The sequence below is a fragment of the Mauremys reevesii genome, linkage group 2 (genome assembly GCF_016161935.1).
Source record: "Mauremys reevesii isolate NIE-2019 linkage group 2, ASM1616193v1, whole genome shotgun sequence".
NCBI classification, from domain to species: domain Eukaryota; kingdom Metazoa; phylum Chordata; order Testudines; family Geoemydidae; genus Mauremys; species Mauremys reevesii.
Window position 1 is genome coordinate 267,213,531 of NC_052624.1, and position 9,560 is coordinate 267,223,090.

Consider the following 9,560-nt stretch of genomic DNA (forward strand, 5'->3'; position numbering starts at 1 on the left):
ACGGAAAACATTTTAATACATTCCACACAAGAATGCTTCTTTTGTCTGGTTGCTCCAGTGACCCAGTCAAGTTCTTATCTCCTGAGCACAGGGAAGAAGAGAAAGGAGCCAGGTCAAAACAAGAGCCACACCAAAACACTAATCTGGGATGGGGAGAGAGGGACGTGCCCTCCTGTCCGGACAAGGGCTCCTCCCTCTATTGAAAGAACAGAGCAGTGCTGCGATAAGAGCATGTTCATATGCTGCCTTTCAAGTCCTCTTTGGAACAGAATTACCGGTGGAGCTCCACCCCCTGCCTCAGGAACTGCACCAGGTACCAAACGGGCAGAGAGTGGAGACGGGGGAGTGAGGCATTGGCCTGTCTGTGATTTCAAGGAGGCAGCAGGTAGGAAGGGAGCAATCTGGTGATTGGAAGTGATAGGGGCTGTGACTTTATGAAAGATGTAAGGGTGGGGGGATGAAAAGGGAAGCAGCGACCCCTGTTACCTAGCAAGGGTGGGGGAGTAAAGAGGCACTGACATTTTTTTCAGGTGAGAAGGGGGAGGCAGGGCCCAGAGCTTGTTTTCAGGGGGTCAGATATAATTTTTTGCTGGATGACAAAGGGCAGCCCAGTCTTAGCATGTATTTTGGGCCCCAGCCACCACTGGTGGGTAACCGATTCCCAACCTCTTCACGGCACAGGCAGGCCATGCCTTCTCCGCACAGTGCCTAGCCCTTCGTGGCCACTAATAACACGAACATGCGTCGTCCCTGGCTATTTCATAAGACTGCAAGCAACGACAGTATTTCCTGTGAGAGCAGAACTTATTGGCAGAGAGAAGCTACAGGGCAAGTTGCATTTTTATGTGAACAGTGAATTTAGCTGGTGAGACAGCAAAGCAAGTAAAATGACATCTTCTGAGAAAACACAAACGAGGGTATTAACATACATGACGCCTTTCATTATTCTTTTATTACATGCTTAATGCAGAGCCTATTAAGTATTGGGAGCTCTTTTATTAAGTGTTGCTTCTATTACTGGATGATGGAGGTTGAGACATGCACTGGGATAAGGGGAACACATTGGTCTGAGGGAAAAATTCTACTCTCTGATGTCAGATACAACAGAAATGAGTCAGCATGGTCCAGTGAACTGAGCCCTGGGCTGGGGGCTGGGAACTTTTGAGCTCTAATCCCAGCTCTGCCTCTGTGTGGCTTTACCAAGTTACTTAGGCCAGAAGTCTCACTGTTACATGTTAAGTCATTTGTCCAAGGTTACAAAATGATCCTGTGTCAGAGGCAGGCACAGAACGCAGAAGTTTGGACTCTCACTGTAACAACTGGATGATAGAGCTGGTTGAAAAGTTGGAGTGAAGGATATGTATGCTACAGTTCAGGGTGACTGCACCTGTATTTCCGCCTCGTGGTCACTCATGGGCACTCCCTCTAGGCTCCCGTCTTCTCAGCCACCACCGCTCTTGGGTTTCTGGTGAAACCCACCTTTCTCTCTCCTGACCAGGGTTTTTTCCAGGCTTCTCAGTTCTTTACTGACACTGTGATATTCCCAGCAAGCCAGACTATCCAAACAGGGCAGTGTCTGTACTGTGCTTAATCTATGAAGACTATGAACAGTGTATTGCCAGCAGTCACAAGTTACCACACAGTAAACACATTTATTCTTAAGGTGAAAGCATTACAGAGAAAACATAAAACCCAATCAAAGTGGGTGCTATATGGATGCTAAAAACATCCTCCCTCCACCCCCCTTTGGGACAAAAGGTTTTGTTTTTGCTGACTTCCTCCACCCGTTTTTTGTTGAATTTTCAATTAAAAATGTTCTGACCATCTCGACTAGCCAGAATTATAAGAATCTAAAATTTCCAACAATGTCTTTTTGGAAAACAAACCAACTGAGACCTTTGATGTGGGTTCGACAAAGGAAAAACAGCACTTTATAAAGAACATGCGTCATGTGATATTAAAAAACTTCTAATGCTAGCAATAAAAGACTGCCCTGCCGCACTAGTGTGACACTGTCAGAAAGAATGGCAGTTTGTGCTTACATCAAAGATTCCAAGCTCTCTTTAAATATGCAGACTCACAGCATTGGAAACTCACCATTTGCTACCAGACACCTGCATTAGCTGTGGATTCTTTCAGATACTTACAATGAGAAAAATGTGGTACCACTAACACTGCTAGGTATTGAACTTTCAATGGTATCCTTAGTATTAGGTCTGTTAAGCAATTAAAAAAATTAATTGTGATTAATTGCACGATTAAAAACATTAATTGTGATTAATCGCGCAGTTAATCACACTGTTAAACAATAATACAATATCATTTATTTAAATATTTTTGGATGTTTTCTACATTTTCAAATATATTGATTTCAATTACAACACAGAATACAAAGTGTACAGTGCTCACTTTGTTTTTGATTACAAATATTTTCACTGTAAAAAACAAAAGAAATAGTATATTTCAGTTAACCTAATACAAGTACTGTAGTGAAATCTCTATATAATGAAAGTTGAACTTACAAATGTAGAATTATGTACAAAAAATAACTGCATTCAAAAATAAAACAATGTAAAACTTTAGAACCTACAAGTCCACTCGGTCTTACTTCAGCCAATCACTCAGACAAATAAGTTTGGTTACAATTTACAGGAGATAATGCTGCCCAAGTCTTGTTTACAATATCACCTGGAAGTGAGATCAGGCATTCGCATGGCACTGTTGTAGCCGGCATCGCAAGATTTTTACATGACAGATGCGCTAAAGATTCATATATCCCTTCATGCTTCAACCACCATTCCAGAAGACATGTGTCCATGCTGATGATTGGTTCTGCTTGATAATGATCCAAAGCAGAGCGGACCAATGCACATCCTTTTTCATCATCTCAGTCAGATGCCACAAGCAGAAGGTTGATTTTCTTTTTTGGTGGTTCAGGTTCTGTAGTTTCTGCATAGTTTCCAGCAGGGCCAGCTCCAGACCCCAGCGCGCCAAGCGCGCACTTGGGGCGGCATTTTGCCGGCAGGGCGGCAGGCGGCTCCGGCGGACCTTCCGCAGTCATGCCTGCGGGAGGTCCACCGGAGGCGCAGGACCAGCGGACCTCCCGCAGGCATAACTGCGGAGGGTTCGCTGGTCCCGCGGCTCAGGTGGACCTCCCGCAGGCATGACTGCGGACGGTCCGCCGGAGCCGCCTGCCGCCCTCCCAGCGCACCCTCCGCAGGCGCGCCTGCAAGAGGTCCCGCGGAGCTGTGGGACCGGCAGCGAGCCCCCTGCAGCATGCCGCCCTGCTTGGGGCGGCCAAATTACTAGAGCCGCCCCTGGCTTCCAGGTAGGGACTGTCAAATTGTGGAAGTGAATGCATGGTTACGCAGGTGGTGTCAGGGAGAGGACTTTGGATTTTTTGACCATGGGATTTTGTTCCGGGAAGAAGGATTGCTAGGAAGAGATGGGATCCACCTAACGAAGAGAGGGAAGAACATCTCCGCAGGCAGGTTTGCTAAACTAGTGAGGAGGGCTTTAAACTAGTTTCACTGGGGGATGGTGACCTAAACCCAGAGGTAAGTGGGGAAGTGGGATATTGGGAGGAAACACAAGGAGGAAGGTAAAGATGGGAAGCCTCTTGATTCATACTGAGAAAATAGGGCAATCAGCTAGTTTTCTTAGGTGCATGTACATGAACGCAAGAAGCCTGGGAAACAAGCAGGAAGAATTGGAAGTCCTGGCACAATCAAGGAACTATGATGTGATTGGAATAACAGAGACTTGGTGGGGCAGTTCACATGACTGCAGAATTGTCATGGATGGGTATAAACTGTTGAGGAAGGACAAGCGGGGGAGGAAAGGTAGAGGAGTAGCAATGTATGTAAGAGAGAGGTATGATTGCTCAGAGCTCAAGTTTGAAACTGGAGAAAAGCCTGTTGAGAGTCTTTGGGTTAAGTTTAGAGGTAAGAGCAACAAGGGTGATGTTGTGTAGGGCGTCTGCTATAGACGATGAAGTAGACGAGGCTTTCTTTGGACAACTAACTGAAGTTTCCAGATCACCGGTCCTGGTTCTAATAAGGGACTTCAATCACCCTAACATCTGCTGGGAGAGCAATACAGTAATGCACAGACAATCCAGGAAGTTTTTGGAGAGTGCTGGGGACAACTTCCTGGTACAAGTGCTGGAGGAAGTGACTAGAGGCTATGCTCCTCTTGACCTGCTGCTTACAAACAGGGAAGAATTGGTAGGGGAAGTAGAAGTGGGTGGCAACCTAGGTAGCAGTGACTATGAGATGGTTGAGTTCAGGATCCTGAAGAAAGGACAGTAGCAAAATACGGCCCCTGGACTTCAGAAAAGCAGACTTAGACTCCCTTAGGGAACTGATGGCAGGATCCCCTGGGAGGCTAATATGAGGGGGCAAGGAGTCCAAGAGAGCTGGGTGTATTTTAAAGAAGCCTTTTGGAGGGCACAGGAACAAACAATCCCTATGTGCAGAAAGAATAGCAAATATGGCAGGCAACCAGCTTGGCTTAATAGTGAAATCTTCGGTGAGCTTAAACTCAAAAAGGAAGCTTACAAGAAGTGGAAATTTGGACAGCTGATTAGAGAGGAGTGTAAAAATATTGCTAGAGCATGCAGGGGTGTAATCAGAAAGGCCAAATCACAATTCAAGTTGCAGCTAGCAAGGGATGTGAAGGGTAACAAGAAGCGTTTCTACAGGTATGTTAACAACAAGACGAAGGTCAAGGAAAGTGTAGGACCCTTACTGAAGGGGGCAGGGGGCAACCTAGTGACAGATGATGTGGAAAAAGCTGAGGTACTCAATGCTTTTTTTGCTTCGGTCTTCACAGACAAGGTCAACTCCCAGACTGCTGCACTGGAAAACACAGTATGGGGAGGAGGTGAGCAGCCATCTGTGGTGAAAGAACAGGTTAAGGACTATGTAGAAAAACTGGACATGCACAAGTCCATGCGTCCAGATTTAATGCATCCAAGAGTGCTGAGGGAGTTGGCTGATGTGATTGCAGAGCCATTGGCCATTAACTTTGCAAATTCATGGCGATCAGGGGAGATCCCGGATGATTGGAAAAAGGCAAATATAGTGCCAATATTTAAAAAAGGGAAAAAAGAGAACCCAGGGAACTACAGACCAGTCAGCCTCACTTCAGTCCCTGGCAAAACCATGGAGCAGGTCTTCAAGGAATCCATTTTGAAGCACTTGGAGGAGAGGAAGGTGATCAGGAACAGTCAATATGGATTCACCAAGGGCAAGTCATGCCTGAACAACCTGATTGCCTTCCATGATGAGATAATTGGCTCTGTGGATATGGGGAAATCAGTGGATGTGATATATCTTGATTTTAGCAAAGCTTTTGATTCAGTCTCCCACAGCATTCTTGCCAGCAAGTTAAAAAAGTATGGATTGGATGAATGGACTATAAGGTGAATAGAAAGCTGGCTAGATTGTCAGGCTCAATGGGTAGGGATCAATGTCTCGATGTCTAGTTGGCAGCTGGTATCAAGCGGAGTGCCCCAGGGGTCAGTCCTGGGGCCAGTTTTGTTAAACATCTTTATTAATGATCTGGATTGTGGGATTAATTCCATCCTCAGCAAATTCACAGATGAGACTAAGCTGGAGGGAGAGGTAGATACGATGAAGGGTAGGGATAGGGCCAGGAGTGACCAAGACAAATTGGAGGATTGGGCCAAAAGAAATCTGAGAAGGTTCAACAAGGACAAGTGCAGAGTTCTGCACTGAGGAAGGAAGAATCCCACGCACCACTACAGGCTGGAGACTGACTGGCTAAGCAGCAGTTCTGCAGAAAAGGACCTGGGGATTACAGTGGACGAGAAGCTGGATATGAGTCTGCAGTGTGCCCTTGTTGCCAAGAAGGCCAATGGCATATTGGGCTGTATTAATAGGAGTATTGCCAGCAGATCTAGGGAAGTGATTATTCCCCTCTATTCGGCACTGGTGAGGCCTCATCTGGAGTATTGCATCCAGTTTTGTTCCCTCCTCTATAGCAGGGATGTGGACAAATTGGAGAGAGTCCAGCGGAGGGCAACAAAAATGATTAGGGGCCTGGGGCACATGACTTACGAGGATAGGCTGAGGGAAATAGAGTTATTTAGTCTGCAGAAGAGAAGAGTGAGGGGGGGATTTGATAGCAGCTTTCAAGTAGCTGAAGGGGGGTACCAAAGAGGATGGAGCTAAGCTGCTCTCACTGGTGGCAGATGACAAAACAAGGAGCAATGATCTCAAGTTGCAGTGTGGGAGGTCTAGGTTGGATATTAGGAAACACTATTTCACTAGGAGGGTGGTGAAGCACTGGAATGGGTTACCTAGGGAAGTGATGGAATCTCCATCCTTAGAGGTTTTTAAGGCCTGGCTTAACAAAGGTTTGGCTGGGATGATTTCACTGGGAATTGGTCCTGCTTTGAGCAGGGGCTTGGACCTCCTGAGGCCTCTTCCAACCCTAATATGCTATGACTCTAAGAGTGTTGCTCTTTTAAAACTTCTGGAAGCATGCACCACACCTCATCCCTCAGATTTTGGAAGGCACTTCAGATTCTTAAAACTTGGGTCGAGTGCTGTATCTAGCCTTAGAAATCTCACATTGGTACCTTCTTTGCGTTTTGTCAAATCTGCTGTGAAAGTGTTCTTAAAACGAACATGTGCTAAGTCATCATCCGAGACTGCTATAACATGACATATATGGCAGAATGTGGGTAAAACAGAACAGGAGACATACACTTCTCCTCCAAGGAGTTCAGTCACAAATTTAATTAACTCATTTTTTTAACGAGCATCATCAGCATGGAAGCATGTCCTCTGGAATGGTGGCCAAAGCATGAAGGGGCATATGAATGTTCTCTGTGAGCTAAGATCAAGCGTAGTAGCTGGCATGTAAATACCTTGCAATGCTGGCTACAAAAGTGCCTTGCGAATGCCTGTTCTCACTTTCAGGTGACATTGTAAATAAGAAGCAGGCAGCAGTATCTCCTGTTAACGTAAACAAACTTGTTTGGCTTAGCATTGGCTGAACAAGAAGTAGGACTGAGTGGACTTGTAGGCTCTAAAGTTTTACATTGTTCTGTTTTAGAGTGCAGTTATGGAACAAAAAATATCTACATTTGTAAGTTACACTTTCACAATAATGAGATTGTATTACAGTACTTGTATGAGGTGAATTGAAAAATACTATTTCTTTATCATTTTTACTGTGCAAATATTTGTAATAAAAATAATAATATAAAGTGAGCACTGTACACTTTGTGTATTCTATGTTTTAATAGAAATCAATATATTTGAAAATGTAGAAAAACATCCAAAAGTATTTAATAAATTTCAATTGGTATTCTACTGTTTAACAGTGCGATAAATTCTTTTAATCATGGTTAATTTTTTTGAGTTAATTGTGTGAATTATAATAATTGGAGATATACCTATCTTCTAGAACTGGAAGGGACCCTGAATGGTCATTAAGTCTAGCCCCCTGCCTTCACTAGCAGAACCAAATACTGATTTTTGCCTTAGATCCCTAAGTGGCCCCCTCAGGTATTGAACTCATAACTGTAAGTTCAGGAGGCCAATGCTCAAACCACTGAGCTATCCCTCCCTGTCAATTAACTGTAATTAATCTATAGCACTACTTAGTATATTTAATAGCATACTTAGATTGCAATAGTAAACTTTAGATTTAATAGTTGACTTAGATGGTAAGGTCTATCGGCCAGGGTCAGTCTTCTTGGGCTCTCTGCATACAACACTCATCACAGTGGGGTCCTGGTACATGACTGCAGCTCTTAGATCCAGGGTCCCCAACGGGGTGCCCATGGGTGCCACGGCACCCGCCGGGGCATCTAAGTGCGCCCGTGTACCGGCCAGTGGTCGAGCATCCGCTGAAATGCCGCCAACAAGCTGCATCATCGAGAGGCGTCGCCGCCAAAATGCTGCCGATTTTCGGCGGTATTTCAGCAATGACGCCTCTGGATGACGCTGCTTGTGGGTGGCATTTCGGTGGTGACGCCTATTGACGTTGCCGCTTGTCGGAGGAATTTTGGCAGATGCTCATCCACTGCCATGGTCCTTCGTGGCTCATCATCTGGCACCCGCCAGATGCAAAAGGTTGGGGACCACTGTCGTAGATGATACTCCAGTATAAATAATTAATATTAAATAATATCCCCTGTGAGTATAGGACACAATTTTTAGGGGCTGACCCAAAGCCCATTAAAGTCACTGGAAAGGCTCCCATTAGGCCCTTTATATTTTTAATACATAAATAAATAACTGAAATAAGTAAACGTAAAGGTGACATGCCTTGGCGGTGCTTAGGTTCGGGCCAGTTGCCCAAGGGGTATACGCCAATAACTGGGAGGCCTCACTTGTGTCTGTTGCATGAGCCAGAGCCCAGCACCCTGTAGGGACCTTGTTTGAAAAGACACCCTGCTGAGTGGGCTGAGCACTTGAAAATCTGCTCCTGACTGCTGCTGAAAACCCGTCCCCATGTAGCTCTTGTTATCGCTGTCCCAGGAGTTCATATGGCTTTTGACGTTAATGTTTGTGGGGTTTTTTTAAGTGTTGGGTGTTTTTTTGGTCTCCTGGGTGGCTTTTGACATTTGGGGACGGGTAGGTGGATGTGACAGTAAACAGCTCTGCTATTTGACATTTTTCACCCAGAACCTAGGGAGCTGCCAAGTTAAAACCTGGGATATATCAGCAGTGTGTGTGTGAGAGAGAGAGAGAGAGAGAGGGAGGGAGGAAGGGAGAGGGAGAGCCTGCAGAAACTGCCATAAACTTAGGTTAGTGGTTTGTCACTGGGTCACTCAGGGGTCATGCATTCCAAAGGTTGGGGCAGAGTCACTGGTGCTCATGCTGGGCTGGGACCACAGCACTGGTAGCTGGTTTTAAACTAGTATTTTAAAGTTACAAATGGCTTGAATAGTTTGTATTGCAGAACAAAGGACAATTTAATAAAACCAATGGAAGCCTGGCTATTCTGACTGGACATCATGACTCTTTCCCCAGGACCAGATCGTGCCTGTTTAATATAATCTAGCAAGGTAAACTGCTCGCTCAAATAATCTGTATTGCCCAATTTCGTGTAGTCTGTTTTGGGTTTATGGCGAAGAAGGATTTAAATGGAAGTAAGTGAACTGTGTGTGGCTTAGGGCCATGGTATTCAAACTGCAGGCCCTGGTCTGAAAAGAGGAGCAGATCCCGAGCCATTAAAAGTCCCCTGGGCGGTGCTGCCCAGCTAAGGCAGGCTAGTCCCTACCTGTTCTGACACCGCACTGCGCCCCGGAAGTATCCAGCAGGTCCAGCTCCTAGGCTGGGAGGGGTTGGGAAGGAGGGCACGGCACTAAATGTGCTGCCTGCGCCCCGAGCACCGGCTCTGCACTCCCATTGGCCAGGCACCGGGGTGGGTGCCTGCGGGCGAGAGCTGCGTGCATCCTCCTGCGCGCCTCCACTTAGAAGCCCGACCTGCTGCTGGCCACTTCTGGAGCACAGTAGGGTCGCCGGTGCCAGGACAGGTGGGAAGCCTGCCTCTGCGCCTCAGCTATGCCACTGAGT